Here is a 24,316-nt window from a genome sequence, read left to right on the forward strand (position 1 = left end):
GAAGAGGAAGAGCCCTGTGTCATGCACTTTTCACCTTTGCAATAAATAATAAATTTAAACATTTCAAAGGTGTATGAATTGACTTCCCTTCAGTATTTTTTTAAGTACCTTATAAGGTGACTTTACAGTTTTCAGCTCACCTATCCAAGGATGTCCTGGAGTTTATATCGGTATGACAACGTTACGACTGTCTAAGAGGATCTCCTGTCACGCCAGAACGGAGTGCCATAAAAACACCACGACCTCACCGCCCCACCGACAGCACGTCGTGCGTGAGGATATCGTAAAAAACACAAAAGATAATTGGAAGAGCCCCCGATCAGCGACGCCTACGCCTCCTTGAGGCTTTATTCATCCTTGAACAAACCCCTTCCTTAATACGACACAGGAACCCTTCCTGCTGCCCACCTGTGTAAGGAAGACCCAGCCCCCCCCCTCCAGACGAGAACACCAGCGCCCAGGACGGGACCAATATCGAAGAGGTTGGTAGAAATACCAGGAGTTTCGTCACCACGGTCGCAGCCAATGAAAACCCGGCTCCAGGTGACGCAACACACCTGAGAAGATCAACGCGCCTCGAGAATTTCCGACGCCTGGCCACCAGCCAATGAAAAGTCGAGCATCCTCCGGGTCCTGCAGGAGCATCCGTGAGCGCCCGCACGACCATGATATATAGCGAAGGACTCACCACTAAGATCCTACGGGCTGCTCTATGAGCAAGAGCTCGTGCTGGCATAAAGCCAGCTTAATCTTTAAAAACAACAACACTAAGATTCAGTCCTCCAGCAACCATCGCTGTGACCATGCCCTGGCAGATCTGGGCGAAACGTCCTTACAGAGAGAGAGAGAGAGAGAGAGAGAGAGAGAGAGACCTTACCTTACAGACCTTACAGTTCGTTCGGGTTGTCCCAGGTCCCTCAGTGTGAGGCGCCTCTAATGTCTACCAGAGAGTTGCTAGTACATCTTCCGGTATATTTTGCATCTTCCAATCTTGGATGGTCTGGGATGCAGTTTAGATATTTGTCGAGCTTATTCTTAAACACATCTACGCTCACTCCTGATATATTCCTCAGATGAGCTGGCAACGCATTGAATAGACGCTGCATTATCGATGCTGGTGCGTAGTGGATTAATGTCCTGTGTGCTTTCCTTATTTTTCCTGGTATAGTTTTAGGCACTATTAATCTACCTCTGCTTGCTCTTTCTGATATTTTTAGTTCCATGATATTTTCTGTTATTCCTTCTATCTGTTTCCATGCCTGAATTATCATGTAGCGTTCTCTTCTCCTTTCTATACTATATAATTTTAAGGATTGTAGTCTTTCCCAGTAGTCTAGGTCCTTAACTTCTTCTATTCTAGCTGTAAAGGACCTTTGTACACTCTCTATTTGTGCAATATCCTTTTGATAGTGTGGGTACCATATCATATTGCAATATTCAAGTGGACTACGAACATATGTTTTATAAAGCATAATCATGTGTTCAGCTTTTCTTGTTTTGAAGTGCCGTAACAACATTCCCATTTTTGCTTTACATTTTGCCAACAGAATTGCTATTTGATCATTGCATAACATGTTCCTATTCATCATCACACCAAGGTCTTTAACTGCTTCCTTATTTGTGATTGGTCTCATTATTAGGTCCCCTATATGCATATAGCTTTCCTTCTCTGTCTCCATAATTTATTGATTCAAATTTATCAGAGTTAAAATACCATCTATTTACCTCTGCCCAATCATATACTTTGTTTAAGGTCTCTTTGTTAGAGCGTCCTATCTTCATCACAAGTAAAAAAATTTCTCTAGTAATTCTTGTGTCATCAGCGAAACTACTCACTACCGAATCCTTAACATTACTGTCTATGTCTTCAATCATAATAACAAACAATATTGCAGCTAGCACCGTACCTTGTGGCACACCGGATATTACCTTGGTTTCATCCGATTTCTCATCGTTTGCAATAACTATCTGTTTTCTGTTGTGTAAAAATTCTTTTAACCATCTTCCTACTTTATCTACGATATTGTGTTTTCTAATTTTCTTTGCTAATATATTATGGTCTACTTTGTCAAAAGCTTTTGCAAAGTCTAGATAAACCACATCTGTTTCATTTCCGCTTTTCATATTTTTGAATATGTTCTCACGGTGGACTAACAGTTGGGTTTGTGTACTTTTTCCGGGTACGAAACCGTGTTGTCCTATATTAAACAAATTATTTTTTATTATTTTGTTTCATAATATTTTTCTTCATTACCCTTTCATACACTTTCATAATATGTGATGTTAGACTCACAGGGCCTATAATTACTTGCCTCTAGTCTTGATCCACTTTTGAAAGAGAGAGAGAGAGAGAGACTTGTAGCAGTAATATATAGCAGTAATAAACATAATTCAATATGACTACACTGGATTTGACGATCCCCTTTGGCACGTTGCTTGCCAGTTTCAGCAACATTGAGAAATCCTTAATAAGGAAAATAGAGAAGACTCTATACAAAATTAATGGAGCTGATGCAGCAATCCTTTTCAACAAGACTTGTTTAAAAGAGGGTCTACTCCCAATGTAATAAGTTAGAGTGCAGGTTTTTCTAACTAATAATAATTGTATAAAACTTTATATTATTTTATATTGATAAATGCTATACTAAATCATTGTTTTATTAACTTTTGAAGTGCTTATTCAACGCAAATATTCACATTTGATTACCAATCACTCAAGGCTAGAAGTAGGTGTTATGACCAATAAAGTGAAAAGTGCATCAGTGGAAATAAACATTTAATACTGTGACTAATGTTGACGCTTGAATCAGATAACAGCAAATGTCATGTTCATCATTTATCTCTTAAAGCAGAAGTGAACTATTGCGCAGGACTTCAACTGCTCTAACTCCTATTCTTGAATAAATCACTTACCATCAGCTCACGTCTTCCCCAAACAGTTTCTTTGCAAACAAACCGACAATTTCCTTTTTTCTGCACCTTAAAACAATAACCCGTTGGCAAAACAGAGCAGCACATTAAGACTCCTCACTAATTCTCACGAATCTTTTCCTGTGCAAAGCAACAATTTATTCTGAATTAACCCTCTCTTGTATTTTGTTTATTTAAGAGGGAACGTACACGTTCAGTGATTGAATAGCGTTCTGATTATGTTACATATTCAAACCAGCAACCTTCTCTCATTTCTCCTTCCAACCAGCAATCAACACGGAAAACGACAGGAAACACGAGAGCTCCTCAGATCTTCCGGATTTCGACTCAAGATTTGTTTCCCCAATACTTCAGATGTACGGATGTCTTAGAGATCGAGTGCGCTGTCCAAAATTAAGTTAAGAATGCTTTAGAAAGACGGCAGTGCCAATACTCATTCGGATCAGCATGAGTCTTTCTTATCTTGAGATTTTATCGTATGGCCTATAGTGTGAATTGGCTCTTAATATTCAATAGTATCTGGATTGTAATCTTTTTTTTATCTCAGAGTATCAGGAGTAGAGAGCTATTTCCCACGATGCCATTATCGAATATCAGTTACATCCTTTATGGCATAAAATATTTGAATAATTGAAATAATAAGTTCTTTCATGACATCAAAGACAGATAAATAACTGAAATGCAAATAACCAGTATTTAAACTAAATTCTATTACCGGTGGCATGAAAGGTAGGTTTCCCAAATGTAGCATTACGAATCATGCAGTGTTGAATTTTCCTTATAATACGATATTCATTGTCTTAAATGTCCCATTCTCTTGATATATGATCTACTTTAAATCGATGAACTACGGAAATTTACTAATGATATTCATTACAGCTTTTTCTACCAACTTTAACAACACCAGCTCATTTTCACTCAAAGAATATATGAAGATTTTCACATCCTTTTCTTCAGGAAATAACAATCCATAGTGTTTGCAAGACACATCTAAGAGCAACAGTCATTTGTTTAAAGATAAGGATGCAGGGGCATATCCGCTGAATGAGCTGTTGCAGCGTAAATTATTTAAGCCTGGAAGCCTTCGCAGTGACGAGGAAATATTATATATGCAATTGGCGTTTAATCAAGACTAGAAGCTTCCCGGATAATGTATCTGTCTAGGTTGATTTGAATATATTATAGTGATACCTCAGTACTCTGTTTTTGAATTAGATTTTCATTTGATTACAAGTAATATATTGCCTTATATAATCCCTCTGGGTTAACAAGATAAAAATTATATAGATGGTTTCTCTTTAAACATTACTGAATAAGGTTTACAGAGAGCCCTCCACAAGTTTAAACATATCCCCTTGAATGCAATCTCTCTCTCTCTCTCTCTCTCTCTCTCTCTCTCTCTCTCTCTCTCTCTCTCTCTCTCTCTCTCTCTCTCTTTCGTACTACATTTGCAATCGTTTCGAAAATTGCTTTTGGAAAAAAAAAGCGAAACCTTTCCAGCAGTGAAACCTTTCCATGACTCAAGGCGTGAAAAGATTCCCCAGTAAAGGTTACATTCGCTACTCACTCTCCCTTTTCTTAGATTATATTTCGAAATGAAAATTGTGCTGTTGAGTAACCGAGACAATAAGAGTTTTTTTTTTTTTTTTTTTTTTTTTTTTTTTTTTTTTTTTTTTATTTTTTTTTTTTTTTTTTTTTTTTTTTTTTTTTTTTTTTTTTTTTTTTTTTTTTTTTTAGGGCAGGTTTATACTGACACTTAATACTTGCTTCTACAGTTTATAGCTTTGTTGTCACCTTCCTCCCTTCCTGTTTGTTTAGAAAAAGAACTGGAGAATGATAGAATAAAGATATCAGGAAAACTCATGTTAATTACCGGACTATTTATCTAAAATTGTAAAAAATAAAAGTTCTTTATAACAGAAATTATTTAGTAAGCTTCATAAATGATACATAGTTTAAGAAACTTAGAAAGATAAAAGATATCAGGAAAACCTATGTTCATGGCTAAATTTTGTATAAAAAATACAAGAAAGAAAATCTTATATAACAAAAATTATTTCATAATCTTAAAAAATACATATTCTTGGTATTAAACTTATAAAGAATCAGTCTAAGTCCTAATAATGGAGGCAATGGATGTATGCTAAACATTTTCCAATAACCCTTTCTTATTTCTGCCTAAAGAAATTCGACATTCCACTAAGGGAAATCGTCTTAATATGCCACTTGAAATATGTAGGGTGGGGAATGGCCTTCGGTTGAATGGGATTCTACTTCAATTCCTCTCCATATTAAGGCAGCTCTTTATAATGAGGTATATTATGTGCTTTGTCTTTAGCTCTCGTGAGATCAGATAAGATTGAAATATATAGTAGAACCTCGTTTATCAGTCCTTTGTATTTCAAATATTATAAAAAAAAAATATTAAATATAATGCTTTATATGAATCACCTTGCCATCTCCCCTGCATCATCTGATTTTCCCCAATAATTTTTCACGATAGTTTCCATCCATTATTGAAATAAAAATACTGAGTATCCCATTGGTGTCTTCCTGGGATGAATTTATTAGATATCTAACCTCACTCCCGCAGGAATCATAAGAAAGCTTCCTGCTCTCAAGCACTTTCAAACACACACACACACACACACACACACACACACACACAAACAAACAACAACAGAAACAAACTGCCAGAGAGAGGCAGCAAGCACCAGCCACACGTTGGGTAACCTGATCTACCATTCAGCAACCATTATTTTTAATCATCCTTTTCATTCTTCCATTATCATTTTCCACGGCCATTCTGAGCATCTTCAAAAATAGTTCTATCCTTCAAAAATGTCCAGCCTTCCTGTTTTTACCCTCCAGTCTCCATTGACCAGTTGTACCCTCGAGGTCGTCCGTCTGTGATGCTCATCCATTTCAAGATTTTAAGTTCCTCAGGTCTGAAATATTGAGTTGATGTCTCAGGAACAGTTCCCGAGTTTCCAAATGAATGAGAAAGACATTAGGAGCTTGGGGGAGAATGTACAAAATATCACCCAGTGCACTGTCCACGGGCATGAGTGGAGAGGTGAGTATAGGCTCGAACAAAAAAAAAAAAAAAAACCCTTTGGAAGGAATTTTGGCAATGTATCAAGAAGAGATGTATATGGAGGAAGCTTCATGTCTCAGAACATTTATTGATTGTAATCGATGCTTTCCCTATGAAAAGCCCTATAGATCACACAAAAATTATTGACAGTTTTATATCTACAAATGCATGCTGTAAATTAATAAACAAATATTCTCTCTCTCTCTCTCTCTCTCTCTCTCAAAAAGATTGATTTGGAAGACTTATTTAGACAGAGACCTTACAGACCTTACAGACCTTACAGTCCGTTCGGGTTGCCCCAGGTCCCTCAGTTTGAGGCACCTCTAATGTCTACCAGAGAGTTGCTAGTACATCTTCCGGTATATTTTGCATCTTCCAATCTTGGATGGTTTGGGATGCAGTTTAGATATTTGTCGAGCTTATTCTTAAACACATCTACGCTCACTCCTGATATATTCCTCAGATGAGCTGGCAACGCATTGATAGACGCTGCATTATCGATGCTGGTGCGTAGTGGATTAATGTCCTGTGTGCTTTCCTTATTTTTCCTGGTATAGCTTTGGGCACTATTAATCTACCTCTGCTTGCTCTTTCTGATATTTTTAGTTCCATGATGTTTTCTGCTATTCCTTCTATCTGTTTCCATGCCTGAATTATCATGTAGCGTTCTCTTCTCCTTTCTAGACTATATAATTTTAAGGATTGTAGTCTTTCCCAGTAGTCAAGGTCCTTAACTTCTTCTATTCTAGCTGTAAAGGACCTTTGTACACTCTCTATTTGTGCAATATCCTTTTGATAGTGTGGGTACCATATCATATTGCAATATTCAAGTGACTACGAAACTATATGTTTTTTCTAAGCATAATCATGTGTTTCAGCTTTTTCTTGTTTTGAATGGCCGTAAACATTCCCATTTTTGCTGTACATTTTGCCAACAGAGTTGCTATTTGATCATTGCATAACATGTTCCTATTCATCATCACACCAAGGTCTTTGACTGCTTCCTTATTTGTGATGGTCTCATTATTAGGTCCCTTATATGCATATAGCTTTCTTTCTCTGTCTCCATAATTTATTTTGATTCAAATTTATCAGAGTTAAATACCATCCTATTTACCTCTGCCCAATCATATACTTTGTTAATGTCTCTTTATAGAGCGTTCCTATCTTCATCACAAGTAATTTCTCTAGTTATTCTTGTGTCATCAGCGAAACTACTCACTACCGAATCCTTAACATTACTGTCTATGTCTTCAATCATAATAACAAACAGTATTGCAGCTAACACCGTACCTTGTGGCACACCGGATATTACCTTGGCTTCATCCGATTTCTCATCGTTTGCAATAACTATCTGTTTTCTGTTGTGTAAAAATTCTTTTAATCATCTTCCTACTTTATCCACGATATTGTGTTTTCTAATTTTCTTCGCTAATATATTATGGTCTACTTTGTCAAAAGCTTTTGCAAAGTCTAGATAAACCACATCTGTTTCATTTCCGCTTTTCATATTTTTGAATATGTTCTCACGGTGGACTAACAATTGGGTTGTGTACTTTTTCCGGGTACGAAACCATGTTGTCCCTATATTAAACAAATTATTTTTTATTATGTTTCATAATATTTTTCTTCATTACCCTTTCATACACTTTCATAATATGTGATGTTAGACTCACAGGCCTATAATTACTTGCCTCTAGTCTTGATCCACTTTTGAAAGTAGGGGTGATATATGCTAATTTGTGCTCATCATAAATCTTGCCTGTATCTACACTTTGTCTTAATAATATTGCAAGTGGCTTTGCGATAGAATGAACTACTTTCTTTAACAAAATAGCAGGAATTCCATCAGAAACTGCTGCAGCTCCATTTTTAATTTCATTAATAGCCTGCACAATATCAGCTTCATTAATATCTATGTCAGCTAAATATTCACTATTTTCGTCCCTTACTTCTATATCATTATCTTCATTATCTATTCTAGGGGTGAATTCTCTCTTATATCGTTCTGCCAATATGTTGCAAATTTCCTTTTTTTCATTCGTTAATCTCCCTTCAATTCTTAGAGGGCCAATTTCTATTCTTCTTTTATTCATCTTTTTCGCGTATGAGAGAAAGAGAGAGAGAGATAGAGAGAGAGTAAAAATATTTGAATCTTTCTATGTGTAAATGAATGACCTTCACCCACATAATACCTCTAGGTATTATTTTTCTTCCCTAAGCTACAAAGCATTCTGCAACTTCTCCAACTCAATATAAGGAGCCAGGATATCTAACGGTTACAAATTCCCGTCTTCAGAAGGAGGCAGCTGGTAATCCTCCGCAAATCCCGGTGAAGCCGAGTTTGCAAATCCCGAGCATCAGCCTCTTGCCATTTGGTAAAGTTCTCTCTTGCATAATAACAGGCTTCTTTCCCCAAAAGCCGCCTCTGGCCCTGACACTTCTGCAGATCTTTTCTCCACGTTAATCCAAACTCGGAGTTTCGAGAACTATAAAAGTTTTCTTTTTGGTGAAGTAATGGGAATTGTTACTGGAAGTAGCTGGTAAGTCATTTCAGAATAAATAAAAACTTATAAGCTTAGAGGTGTTCCTTGGATCATGACGAAACCAAATACTAATTTGATATCAGCTTAGATCACGGAGTTACTTTCCAACTCTCTCTCTCTCTCTCTCTCTCTCTCTCTCTCTCTCTCTCTCTCTCTCTCTCTCTCTCTCTCTCTCTCTGTTTCTTTCACTTACATAAATACTCATGTGGCTTGTTTAAAATATGTCGGTTATCAAAATGTAGTATTTTTTTTTAACTGAGTAACTCTGATTTTATAAAAGCTTCGTTCTCTCTCTCTCTCTCTCTCTCTCTCTCTCTCTCTCTCTCTCTCTCTCTGCCCGCTGAACCATATATGTATTTGTTACATACACAATATTCTGAAGAATTATATAGAGTATTTCATATCAATTGTCAAACTTACACTATCAAAACACTAGAAAATATATATTTTTTTTTAAATACTCGATATTGTGATAACTCTTTATGTGAAGTGAGGGTCTGATTGTAAAATGTAAATCTGAATATACAAGTCATTTGTAAAACATGGTTTGTAACTGGTTTCATAATCGAAATTTATTTATAAAATCGGGATCTCGAATGAAGTTCATTTAGGTTTTACTGTAATCTGACCAAAGGTCGACGAATTGGAATGTGAAAATAGGTTAGTTATACGTTAAGGCTTCTCACGATGCTCCTAATAAAAATTCACGCACACACAAGTATGTATGTATATATATATATATTATATAATATATATATATATATATATATCTATTATATATATATATATATATATATATATATATATATAATATATATATATATATATATAAACATCATGAACCCAAATGAAAAATCATTTAGATTATTTTCCTTAAAATGAACATAATACATATGGAACAATACCACAGGGTCCATTGACTGGAAGTTCAAGCCTCCAAAGATTTAGTTGTTCTTTCGAAAGAATTGTTAGATAATAATAAGAAAAACAGAAAGGGGAGATCAGTCATTATAAAAATAGATAAATTAACATATTTCTAAACACATATCCTATGACTTAATGAAAGTTAAGATAACATGAGCACACAAGCCCTCCTAACCCTCAACGCCTGTCCTTCTACCAATCACTATTTCCACGAGAAATACTGAAACCCAACAGATCCATCTTCTGCAGCCCAGTCCATCGTCTTCATTCACGTTTGCTCCTCAGACGGGGACCCAAGGAGAAAATAATATAATGGATTTTGGGGAAAAATCTGTTGCACGAGACTGATTCACCTTGGGGGAGAATTCGTCAGGTAATATTCCTTCCCTTTCACAGACGACAGGTTGGAAGAAAATGTTGGAAATGAAGAGGACCTGAGTTTTACAAGATACCAACTGTATTTGCTAGATTTCCTTTTGTGCTGGTAGTCAGTGTATAAAACAAAAGGCTTAGTTATGTACGACATGATACTTTCCACAGCAAAGGAGTCAAACTCATCCAAACATTCATTACTGTCACAAGCAAAATTGCTAAGAATATTAAGCAAAGTGGTAGTTTTTTTTTCTTTCTCTCTCTCTCTCTCTCTCTCTCTCTCTCTCTCTCTCTCTCTCTCTCTCTCTTATAACGAACGGACATGTGTTCTTTACAAAAAGCAGCAAGAGAGAGAGAGAGAGAGAGAGAGAGAGAGAGAGAGAGAGAAATTGAATGACTTTTTGATATAAGTATAATGAAATATCTGTACACTTAATTAACAACATCATACACGTTTCAGAAAATGTTACAGATTTCCAGTAATGCAGGAGAGAGAGAGAGAGAGAGAGAGAGAGAGAGAGAGAGAGAGAGAGAGAGAGAGAGAGAGAGATAATAACAATAAACATGTGGGACTATTTAATTTGTAATTAATTCATTTATTTAAAGGTCCTTCATAAACATTTTACAAACATATGGGTCCAAATGGTACAATCCCAGACTAAGATTTAGGTTGTTTTTAATAGTGATTTGTATAATGGCTGATTCCAGTAAATTTCTTGAAACATAATCATTAGACCTAGCAATTACAGAGCTCTCGCCCCAATTTATACAATGAGATTTTTCGCTCAGATTGATAAATAGTGCATTTGAAGTGTGGGCTGTTCTAACTGAATACATGTGCTGCTTAATACGTACACAAATCTTTACTTGACTGGCTGACGTAAAAAGACGGGCAATCCTTACATGGAATTTTGTAATTGATGTTATTTGTTACGGGACTATTCTTAACTTAATGATCATATCTTTAATGGTATTGTTATAAGAGAGCACAACATGAATATTAAACGATTTAAATATTGATTTTATGGTTTCAAATTCACGAAAGTAAGACAAAGTAAGTACATTTTTAGGGGTTTATTTTTCATTGCTAACAACAAAATAAAACTTTTCGTGAGCTTTTTGATAACATAAATCTGTTATATGAGGTTGATAGCAGAGATCGTTTCCTATCTTTTTTATGTATTCTATTTCTTGGTCAAGATATTGTGGATTCGTGATCCGCAAAGCACGTAAGAACAAAGAAGAAAACAAGGAAATTTTGATATTAAGATGGTGTGGTAGACAGAATAAAAGTGTAAATAAGTTAAATTATTTGTGGGTTTCCTATTAATACTAAATTTACATTTGAAATATTCTCTATGTATTATTACATCTAGGAAAGGGATGGCATTGTTATTTTCAATTTCAACAGTGAATTTTATGGCACTAAATTATTCAATTTAGACAATAAATCATTCACATTGATACCAACAGGTAAGACTGCTAAGATGTCATGTACATATCTGAACCATTTTAAGGGGACACGTGTTATATTCGGGAGGTGTTGTCTTACAAAAAATTCCATATATAAGTTTGAAAGGAGAGGTAATAAAGGGTTACCCATGGCCATACCAAATATTTGTTGGTAATATTCTCCATAGAAATGACTAACGGACATATGTAATTCATGCATTACAAGTTCATTACTTAAATATTCTAGCAGAGAGTCAATAGGGACTTTTGTAAACAAGGAACATACATCGAAACTGACAAAGATATCACTATGGTTTAATACAATGATATTTATTTTTTCCACAAGATCATGAGAATTCCGGATTTGTGAATTAGATAACAATTTAGCAATATATTTAGATAGTTTATAAGCAATTGATCCTACAGTACTAATAATTGGCTGCATAGGTTTGTTTTCCTTATGAGTTTTAACTAGGCCATATAAATAAGGTAATGAGGGACACTTTATAGTTAATTTACACGAGTTCTTTTCTATCTTAAAGAGTTTGTTCCATAGTGGTATTACAGTTTTTTATTAATTGGTCCAACGGATTTTTTGTGAGTTTCTTGTAAGTTGTTTCATCTTCTAATAAAGTATGCATGCGTTCTATGTAGTCAGTTTTGTCCAGAACTATTAAACTATAGGATTTATCGGCCTTAGTAATGTGTAAGCTAGTATCATTCTTCAGTTCTTTTAAACTTTTTCTGAAGCGAGAAGGGAAATTATTTTCATGATAGACATACGTAGCACTATATGTCATGCCTTTGATAATGTCTAAATGGTTTTGTGGTAGGTCACAGTATTTACAGAGATCGGGTCTGCCTCCTACAAGAGCGGCCAAGAATTAGCCTTTATTCTCACAGAAATAACTTTTCCATCGGTCTGTCAAATGCCTCATTTATATGAACATTGTACTACATAGAAATTTTTTTATTGTTTCGGTGTATCTATGTTATGATAAGGAATATGAGTCTTATACAAAAAAACAGGAAATTACTAATTATTTGTGTTTATGTTACAATAACGAACTGGAAAATCATATGCATTATATAAAAAGACTTATTCATCCTGCTGTTTTAAATAAATATCGATATTATAGATTTTCATCGACAACAGACAGACAATACACTTCAGGGATAGAACCATTTATTTATATAGTATAACCTTAGAATAGGAAATAAACAACACATTTATCTATTCCACATTTATATATCAGCAAACCTCTCTTAACCAGCTTAAGACCTCTTTGAACAAGGCAATGAAACCCAGAGACTACCCACACCTTGCTTGTGGTTCAAAGAAGTGTGGAAATCTTGTGTTATTGAAACTGTAAAAAATTGAGAGGGATTTGAACTTAGAGCCATTGCAGTGAGATGTCACTGGAAATAACTCAGAGATATTATTTTGAATTGAACATTATTCAAGTAAGTATAGATTGGCAATACACCTCTTGTATAATGGATGGAAATATATGTCTTTATATAAACTTATCTTTATCCCATTAACTTTAAAAAAAGATCTGAGCACAGAACCATTGCGATCTGATATCACAGTTGATAACTTTGACACATTACTTCAAGTTGAACTTGATTTAAATAAATATATATTGGTAATATATTTCATATATAGCTGATGTAAAAATATGTCTTTGTGTAAATATATTTCATCCCATTGTCTTGTTAAGAACTGTCCTCAAATCATTGTTTAAATTCAGCTTTTTTTTTTTTACATAAATTTCGGGTAAAATAATTTCTTTCTAATTTGCAATTTTTTTTAAGAATATATTATTTTTCATACTGCAGGACCTTCACTCTAAAAGTGAAGAGAAAGTCGCATATACTCAAATATATCCCGTCATGTCATCCTCGTGGAGTCAAATAAATTTCAATGTGGGGCTAAATGAGGTACCCAAGTAAAAGTTATTGGAGGTCATAACAAGCGTCTTTTTCTCTCTCTTTTTTTTTTTTATTCCCTGAGAGAAAGTAAGGCATTGTGGGATTTCTTTGATAGTACATTTTACTTTATCTCACGGCCGAATATGACAGCGAAGTTAACCAGAGGTGAGGAGAGCCGCCGTTACCTTGTTAATGTTGTTTCCTATATATATCTATTATATATAATATATATATATATATATATATATTATATATATATAATATATAATAATATATATAGATATATATATATATATATATATATATATATACTATATAATATATATATATATATATCATATATTTATATATTATTATATATATATATATATATATATATTTATAGTATATATATATATGGTAAATATATATAATAATTATATATATATAGTATATAATATGTATATATATATAGATATATATTAATATATATATATATATATATATATTATGTATATATATATATATATATATATATATATATATATAGAATATATTAGATATATATATATATATATATATATAATATTAATATATATATGATATATATATAATATATATATATATATATAATTAATTACTATATATATATTTATATATATATATAATTATATATAGCTTTATATATAATATAATATTTTATATATATATATGATATATATATTATATATAGGATATATATATATATTTATATATATATATCATATATCTATATATATATACTATATGAGATTTATATATATTTATATATATGTTATATATATATATATATATATATATATTATATATATATATATATATTATATATATATATATATATATATATTATATATAGTATATATTCTATATATATATATATATATATATTATAATATTATATATATATTATATACATATAGTACTTATCCCATGACGCAAAGTTCCATGAGATCAATCAGTTTATTTAAAGGCACAAGTAAATGGTAATAAAAAATCAGTATATTCTATTACAGATAAATTATATAAAAATTCAAAATACAAACTACACATTCCCTAGTTGTTAAGAATTAATCTCTCAATATGATTCAAGTTAGAGACATTCTTCCATATGAATTTCGGCAGCCAATAGATGTAACGAAGGCACTAAGAAAGAAATGCAGTTGTCAACATAAATCTGTTTTAAATATGGAACAATTCTCAATTCTTTTTCAATTTCTATCTCCATTTCAGTAGGGTATCAGAAGTAAGTTACAAGTGGGTAATTTTCTCATCAAAAAGTTTGTGTGGAGTTGAATCTATTATTTTGTGTTGAAAAGTACGAATACCATCAAGAAACACCTTTTACCCATCGTGAATCTAAGACTGTAAAATTCCTTTCATATATACACCAATAAAAATAATTGTTCACATATGAGTACATCATACAAATACATAAAAAGGCTGAAAATCATAAAAATTACAAAATCTCAAAATAACATACAGAGACCATTTGTAGCCTAAATCATAAGCCGGAATCAGTAGTAATAAGAAAGTTGATTTTGGTCCGAAACGTTATTGGCTCTATGACAGAGGTGAAATCAATGGAAACTCATCAGAACTACTCATATCACAATCCATTGAATTGGAGGGATTGCTGTCTGCGAGTGTAACAAACATGAATGATCTGAAATTGATATGTTCCAATGACAATTCATACAAAATGTTGTGCAAAAACAATTTGATTCATTTGTGATAGACACATTGAGTAAGATTATATTATCTTAAGCTGTTTTCAGTAGAAAAATTTACATTTATGTAAGATATTACAATACAAAAAACTACTTAGAATGCCAGAGAAAGCAACGTACAGAAAACTGAACCTGATTTCAGGAATAAGTTAAAACTAAAAAAAAAAATAAAAAAAAAATAATTTAACATAGAAAATGAAATAATGCGTAGTAAGTGGAGATCGTCTAAGAATAAATTCTTGCTTATAACTAAGTAATAAAAAACTTAGAACTTTTTGACAGCATATTTTACCAGTACAAATACGTCGTATTTATTTGCAAAATAAATGAAATTGACGAATTAAAGGTTGATAAGTAAGTGAGGAGATACTGATAATTATTTTCGGTAAATGAACAAATAAATTTTAGAATCCTTTTCATATTAATTCTCTGTCGTTTGTTAGAATATTCTTGAAACTCATTTGTTTCTGTTAGTTGAATATACTACTGCTAAAAAAAAGTCATAGCCTGAGAGAGAGAGAGAGAGAGAGAGAGAGAGAGAGAGAGAGAGAGAGAGAGAGAGAGAGAGAGAATGGGGAAAAACGTACTTAAATTATATCAAAGGGAAACGTTCCACCTTCCAATGAAGTGTTGAATTTGATTCGTTAGTCTCACCATCTATTTTCATAACGAGAACAATCAGATAAAACCTCCAATTGAAATGTGTCAGAAGAGACCTTTAATCACCGAATGAAATATTTTCCTATTCAAATCTTGTCAGTTCATTTTATCTACTAAACACAAGCGCGACATTCCAGCAACTGGTAGAAAGAGGTTCGGAAGAAAATTAATATAATTCAGCACCTTATGAAAGGATAAAATATATCATATGTATCCATATTTCCCATCACAGTAAAACACAGGATGATGGGATGACGTCATAGTGAAATTCCTTTTGTAAAATAATATAAACGTTCTAGCATACGAATACTACCACCATATTTACCATAGCAACAAGACAGCTAGAAACATTGTAATATAAATATTCAGCCTATAACTACCTTGCAATCAAAGTAATGAGTAATAGCTACTTATTTGAAACCAGAATTGCTCAACAAAACAAATTTATTAGGGACTAAAATACTCGAAAAAGGATATCAAGATAACTTCGTGTTATTGGAAACAGCCTGTCTAATAACAAAGGGCTAAGGATCCCACAATCTAAAAAAACATCCCAAGGACAGAGAGAGAGAGAGAGAGAGAGAGAGAGATGAGGAGAGAGAGAGAGAGAGAGAGAGAGAGAACGCAATACCTTCTAGGCAGAAACGTCAGCAAGCTACAAGAGGAGAATAACAGAAGAAGAGAACTGCAGAATCTTCCTCCAACCTTAGCTCGGGTCTGTTTGAAAATGGACACTCGACGCCAAAAGTCTCTCGTTTTGACTATGATATTGAAAGTCAAATAAAAATGGGCAACAGCTTCAAAGAAAGGAATGGGATCTGGAGTTTTGTGATGTCATTGGCCTGATATTATACAGTGGGCCTAGAGGAAAGATATTAGTAATTCTTTTATATCTATAAAATGAACGAAAGAAATTTAAACTAATTATTATCGAAATTTTATTAGAAATAAACTTTGTTTAGATATATATATATATATATATATATATATATATATATATATATATATATATATATATATAATATATATATATTTATATATATATATATCTATATAAACGCTTGTCTATTCACCCAATGAGACTGGCTTTCACAAGTTGATGATCCTAAACCACTTTAAAACCACATTGGTTTTATAGTTAGGTAATTCAGGGAAATCCATGACTTTCCTCGACTAGACTTCTCAGGAAGTTAATCATTCTAACAGCACCTCTCTCTCTCTCTCTCTCTCTCTCTCTCTCTCTCTCTCTCTCTCTCTCTCTCTCTTCTCTCTCTCAGGCTTTAGGAATCGCCCCTTGTTTATCTCTCCATTTGCATTCGAGAAGAGAATAACATTTCCTTTCCTCAGCCGTTTCTGTCCAAACAACAAAGAAAAGCAACATTGGAACAACAAAAGTCTTCAGTTCTCTCCCTTGCTAACTGTGAAGGTTGGGTCTTTACCCTCTGGATTCCAAAACATACAAGAATTCTAGTTTTGGGGAAAAGCAATTGGTATTATACTTTTGATTGAACCGTTCCATGATAATCTAAGTTTTGGTATTGTTTCTCCAACTTGTGAGAAGGTGAAAAAATCTGAGGTGAGTTTTCGAACTGGAGTTAAATTATCATTTCCTGAATTTTGCAGCATCCGTGACCCTGCAAAGAGATGCAAGAGCAATAGTAAATACAAACTCTTTAAAATTCTCACAAAAGCGTCTTATCCGCAACAGCTGACGGTCTTCGATGCTCACTTTATGAAAACGATTGTTCCGTAACTGAAAGAGAAAACTGGACCCACCCCTTTGTGCCTGATGCAAACAACGTGATATTGGTCACTCATTGTCTTCCTTCCTCTGCTGGAAATGGTGCTTGAGTCTCATTGGTGTTCTTTTCATTTTCTTTACATTGTAATTGTATGATTTTAGATGAGTATTTTTATTGTAATATTATTTTATTATTGTTTTCATTTTCAGCTTGCAAATCGCATTGGTCCCTGATTAGGTGCTTTAACAAATCTAAGCTCATATTACTATATATATATATATCTATATATATATTATATATATATATACTATATATATAATATATAATATATATATTATTATATATATATATATATATATATATATATCTATATATATATATATATAGCTTAGTGCCAGGAGCCAGGAGTCAAATCCATCTTAGTAACCATCAATGAAGGGAAGAGGACACACACAGATGTACATGCTGTCTTTATTGCAACGTTTCGAATTAATTAATGAAAGTTAATTAAATCATCAGGCTGTTAAAATGAAAATAAAATTTCCTAGTAAAATTGTAAAAACAAAACTAAAAATTAAAAATTCAAAAGCAAAAGCTAAAAAGTTATTCTTACAAGTGTACAAAATATACACATTAAAATTAAGGAAGTTAAATATTTATTTAAAAGGACATACATTAAAATGAAAGATAAATGAACATAAACAAGCAAAAATTGACAAAAGATTGAAAGCAGCAGTGAACAGTTACAGAACAAAGAAGTTAAGGACGACCTAGAGGAGTGGACAGCGTTAAACTAAACGTAAACAAAACATAAATAAACAACACAAGTCAAGACAAATACAGAGGGGGAGGAAGACATATGGGTGTTCAACGACGGAACAAGTTGTTTAATAAAGAGCGATTCTAGAATAACAAGGTCGTGCGGGTTGGTGGTATGGCCTAAAATACAGAAGTCTTTACTATCGATATATGTTTTACATATTTTGGAGTGATTTCTAATATTGGAGTGTTCTGGGTTTGCAATCCTGCTGCCAGTACAGAAGCTTATGCCACGATGAGAATCGATACGCACCTTAAGGAGTCTGCTGGTGCGTATCCATAGTCTCACTTGTATCTTTAATTAAACATTTAAAAACGGAATCAACTACAACAGCTAACAAACAGGTCCCCGGTATTTATGGCCGCATTCTCCGAGATATTCCAGCAGCTGATTTCGCTATTGTTAGCGCTCCTCCGCACCTCCTCGAGGCTGCCTCCATTCTTCTGTCATTACCGTGTTTTTCATCTCTGGTGGTGAAACGGACATTTCAGGAACAACGAGAGCCTCAGCCAACATAGTTTTTGGAAGGCGCGTCTCAGAGTTAACAATGATTTTGACTTACCGGAGTTATGAACCCAGTGATGAATAATTATTTTGAGGGTGACTAGGAACGGAATTTTTCTCCGTAATGAGATTCTGCTTATATATATATATATATATATACTATATATATATATATATATATACTCTATATATATATATATATATATATATATAATATATATATATATATAGAATATATATATATCTATATATATATATCATATATATATATATCTTAAAAAATTACAATAAACATTAAATACACTGAAAAATTACAATAAAATTAAAATATACGCAGAACGTTAAAACAGAGAATGAGGAGAAAAAAAAACAATTCATTGAGGAAGAGAGATCTGAGTGACTGAGACCAATAGATGGAGCCTTCCCACTCTGGCCGAGGCCGTGGCTGACATTTCTCCTACTTTTCGTGTTCTTCTTTCGTCACCCTTATATTTCGGAAAACAGATGGATGGCTGAAGGTATATATATATGTCCTCACGAACAGTGATTCAAGTGAGACTTTTTATCCAGTTGGAAAGCCTAAGAAGTAAAGGAAAGAACAAGAGGAAAAAGCAAAGATAGTCTGCAGAACTCGGGGTCATGTGGAATCTCGTTTGTGGTAGACCAGGTTAATGACGAAATAAAGGCAGCAAGAAAAAGAACACTTTTCCGCATCAAGATGGGAAATATGATGATAGTTATATTCAACCAATTCTCTTTGATGGTGGTATTGGGAATGAGGAGGTTGCAAAGGGGGATGTTGTTGTATCTAGAAACCGACTGTACCTTCTTTCCAAATAACCTCCAAATGGACTACAATAAAAAGTTACAGTGGACATTTGAATTGTACAAAGCTCGACCTGATTTTGAGGTGCTATTTAATGAAGGCAACTATAGAGAACATGTTACTGTGAAAGATGAAGGGACCTTGGAATAGTTGAACACTAAAGGTTTTGATGGCGTTGTATTAGAAAAACCCAGTGAAGAGGGAAAATCTGTCAAGGTAATTAGAATTGGGATTCTACTGTGTTATGATGCTGACCTCCTCCTAACCAATGAGAGAATCCTCAAGGCTACACGTTAAGTAAAGTCTGGGGGCAAGAATTTCCCAAAACCGCAACTGATGATTGCTGTATTAAAAGATGTTCCTGAAAATGTTCCTGAAAAGATTGTTGTTCCTTGTCTTGGGTATAAAAAGGTAGCTATTTTCGAAGAACAGGAGCCCCTTTGTTTTAAATGCAGTAAGTGGGGGCATAGGGCATACAAGTGCCAATATGAAACCCGATGTAGATACTGCAGTAAAGGCCACAGCTCTCGGGAATGTATCCAGAACATAAAGGATAACGTTAAAATCTCTCCCTAGGGTTGCAACTCTGGAGGGAAGCATAATGCAAATTCTCGTTTATGCAAGAAAAGACAAGTTGTTAGTGTACCTAGACCAGTTGGCACTTCGAAGAACCAAACTGGAAACTCTGTAAAAACAATTGGTGATGGGATTTCAAATAATCAGGTTCGTTCTGTGACCAATGTTTGGGAACATTCGGAATATAAATAATCTTCATAAAAGGGCAACTGATATTCATGCTCACGTTTTGTCTCATAAATATGATGTAGTTACTTTGCAAGAGGTTGTTGTTAATGGGTCAGGATTTCAATTACCAGAATATCAAAGTTTTGAAATGCCTGCTAACCTGGAAAATAATGCTAGAGGCGTATTAAGAATAGCATTCTTGCTACATTCTGTGAATCTCTCGTTGTTGATGGTACTGAAGTTTCGTCTCTTAAACTGTATGCTTTATATATATCATTAATGTCTATATTCATGATGACAGATTCTCTCTTGAAAACTTACCCTCATATATATTTTACCAGAAATGTTTATTAATGGGTGATCTCAACGTTCGCCATCGAAACTTAGAAAATATTGGAAATCCTAATAGAAATGGGGTCGTTTTGAACAGTATTCTAAATTCATTGGATAATGTACGTATATTAGGTAACAAAGAACCCACTCATGTAAGAGGGGGAAGAATTGACTACGTACTCATTTTCAATATGGAGGAGTATGAAGCTGTTACTTCAGTTGATAGTGACCTAGTAAGTGATCATTTTGCTCCTGAGACAATTTTGGGCATTCAACCGATGACTTTCAGTCATAAACGTAAAATATTAAGAATTAAAGATGATGCAAAGGCTAGATTTATGTTTAAAGTAGCTGAGTGGTATAAGGAATATAAATTTGTATAAGGGTATGCAAAGGACGAGAATAAATTTTTAGATGATTTACTTGATGTTTTAGACACAGTGTCACATAGGCCTGAAAATAATTCGAATGGAAATTATATTATACAACTAATGTATGTTGATGATAACATTTTATAAGGCTGGAACAAGCTTCTGAGAAAAGCTCAATGGAAATGGAATTTGAATCCAAGTGATAGTCGTAGTAGGGAAATAATTATGCAAATAGCTCAAGGAACCTCTGAAATACAGAAAACGACTAGAGGCAAGTATTGGGATCATTTTTTGGAGGAAGTTTCTTTCATGAAATCGCTAGGTGGTGTGTGGAATGCAATTAACAAAGGGGGTTAAATGGAGAATTGTTGCCCATCCTAATCCTAAAGGCAAGGCACATGAATTTATTAAGAATTGGGCAACTGCTTCTAGTACTGGTAATTTACCAGCTAATATGCAACCTAGCTTTGTGGCGTGATCACAAGCTCAAAAAACAAGCAGGCAAAACCCGCCCCCCCAATAAACTTACCTTTCTTGCTGCCAAACTCACCCTCAGCCACACTTTCCTCTTCACGCTACAGAAAAACGCAGGACATTTGACTTACCTACACACAAAACAAAAAACACAAGCACATGTACTCACCCCAACTCCAGATACTCAGGGCTATGCTGTGCTGTTCGCTGGACGAGGTCGCTGAGACACCAACGATCAACAACAAAGAACTATAACCACACAACTCAACAACAACACAACAACAACCAAGAACAACAACCACACAACACAACAACACCATGACAAGCAAATAAGGACCACAACCCCCGCCACACAACAGACAAACAAGGACTACAACCACAACTCAACACAACAAACAAACAAGACCTACAATGGCAACAACAACCAAGGGCTACAGCCACAACAACAACCACACCAAGAAACCACAACAGCTCATCAACAACCCTACTCCACAACACCAAACAAACAACCCCACACCCAACCACTCACAACAACACCAAACCACAACAGCTCACCAACAACAACAACAACTCCAACTATAACATCTCACAACTCAACAGAAACTCACAAGCTCAACAACCTCCCAACACACAAGCACAACAATCTTCAAACACACAGCACAAATAACTCGAATAACTCAACGAAAACACAACACAACTGACCAACAATACTGCCAAGACCGCTGCCCAAACGTCTGTCCTTCACGATTTCTTATTACGAACTGTGACTCCTCAGTCAGAACTCAGAGCTCCGATCACAACCAACTCCAACCGCACCAGCAGACAACCCAGAACTCTCCAACAGCCAATACAATCCCTAATCATCCATCCACCAATTACTCTCTCTCTCTCTCTCTCTCCCTCTTTCTCTCTCTCTCTCTCTCTCTCTCTCTCAATCCTCAAGGACGTTGTCAAATGGAACTCCCATAACTCCTCCATAGCTTGCGTAACCATTGTTCTCAGAGACAACAGTTGTTGGAAATGCAGACGAGGTTGACTGATGAAACTTATTAGCTTCTTACGAAAGATGGATTGTTTTCAGGAATTAAAAAAGGAGGTCAATTGCCCCTAGTGTGGATGGGTTTACATATGACATAATCAACTGCCTAATAATGATAGAGGAAAGCCCGTTGTTAGACTTGATTAACCTTTCTTATAAAAATAGTAGATTACTTATCAAATGGAAGTTGGCTATGATTATTCCTGTTCCTAAGGGTAATGGCGAGTATAGGCCAATTTCATTACCGTAATGCATATGTAAACTAATGGAAAGGCTCGTAATTGATAGATAGCATTTTGTTATTGGAGATCAGTTGTCACAAAATTTATATGGCTTCAAGAAAGGCAAAAGTACACCAGATTGTGTTTGAATGCAACGCTTTTATTAATCTTTAAGGAGCTTTTGACAGAGCAAATAAAGAAGTCATTCTTGAGGAGCTTGTAAATAAGGGTGTTAAGGGAGCATTATTGCAATGGATTAATAGTTACTTATGTACAAGAAAAGCTAAGGTTTACTTTCAAGGGTATGAATCTGAAGAAATGGAAGTGGAATTAGGCACTCCACACGGGGGGTGTTTTAAGTCCAACTTTATTCAATGTACTTATAGAAAAAACTGCAAGACATAATTTTCCTAGAGGCACAGAAGTTGTGATTTACGGTGATGATATAATGATTCAGTGCCGTAATTAATTTGTTTTGAAAAATGCATTGGATCAGCTTTAAAGTTTATGTTTAGACATGGGTCTGGTAGTTAATAAAGATAAAAGTAAGATTCAGTCATGCCTTTTAAGTGAAAATAACTTTTCTTTTAACGGGAGAGAATTGGCAGGGTAAATACTTATAAGTATCTTGGCAGCGTGCATATTGGTTTCTATAAAAGTTTGGATGAGTTTAATTATGTGGAAAATATTTGTGTGTCAAGACAGAAACCTTTGCAAGTATTGGCCAATCGAGGCAATGGTGCTGGTATACCGGTTTTACGGATGATGTATGTTAGTAACTTCAAAGAAATATGAAAGAAAACATGATGTCCAGTAGCGGGAAACGAACCGGTGATACCAGTAGGTTCTATACACACACACACATAGAAATATATATATATATATATATATATATATATATATATATATATATAAATATATATATATATATATAATATCTGTGTATCTAATTAATCACAGTTGTTGATTTAAAATTGGGGAAAAATTACCATTTTAGTAAAATGTACACATAAATGACTTTTTTTATAATTCATCCATTCATTATATTCAAACAATAAAAGCAGTTGCGCTAAAAATCTGTGGAACAACATATAAATATATATATATATATCTATATATAGGATACTATATATACTATATATATATATATATATATCCTATATATATTATATATATATATATATATATATATTATATATATATATATATATATATATCTATATATTTATATATATATATATATCATATATATATATATATGTATATATATATATATATATATATATATATATTATATATATATATATATATATATATATATATATATATATATTTATATATATATATATATAATATATATATTTATTAGATATATATATATATATATATTATATATATATTAGTATAATATATGCACACATTTACATATAGGTTTAAATATATATATACACAGGGAAATTAAATATACATGCATCTATAGTACGTATAAACTAAATTCAAACCCACACCTGCTAAGTCCACAAGAACAAAACTTACCAAAGAGGAAGCAAAGAATATTTCTAAAAATAGATATATCGACT

This window comes from Macrobrachium nipponense, chromosome 8, assembly GCF_015104395.2.
Source record: "Macrobrachium nipponense isolate FS-2020 chromosome 8, ASM1510439v2, whole genome shotgun sequence".
Lineage (NCBI taxonomy): Eukaryota > Metazoa > Arthropoda > Malacostraca > Decapoda > Palaemonidae > Macrobrachium > Macrobrachium nipponense.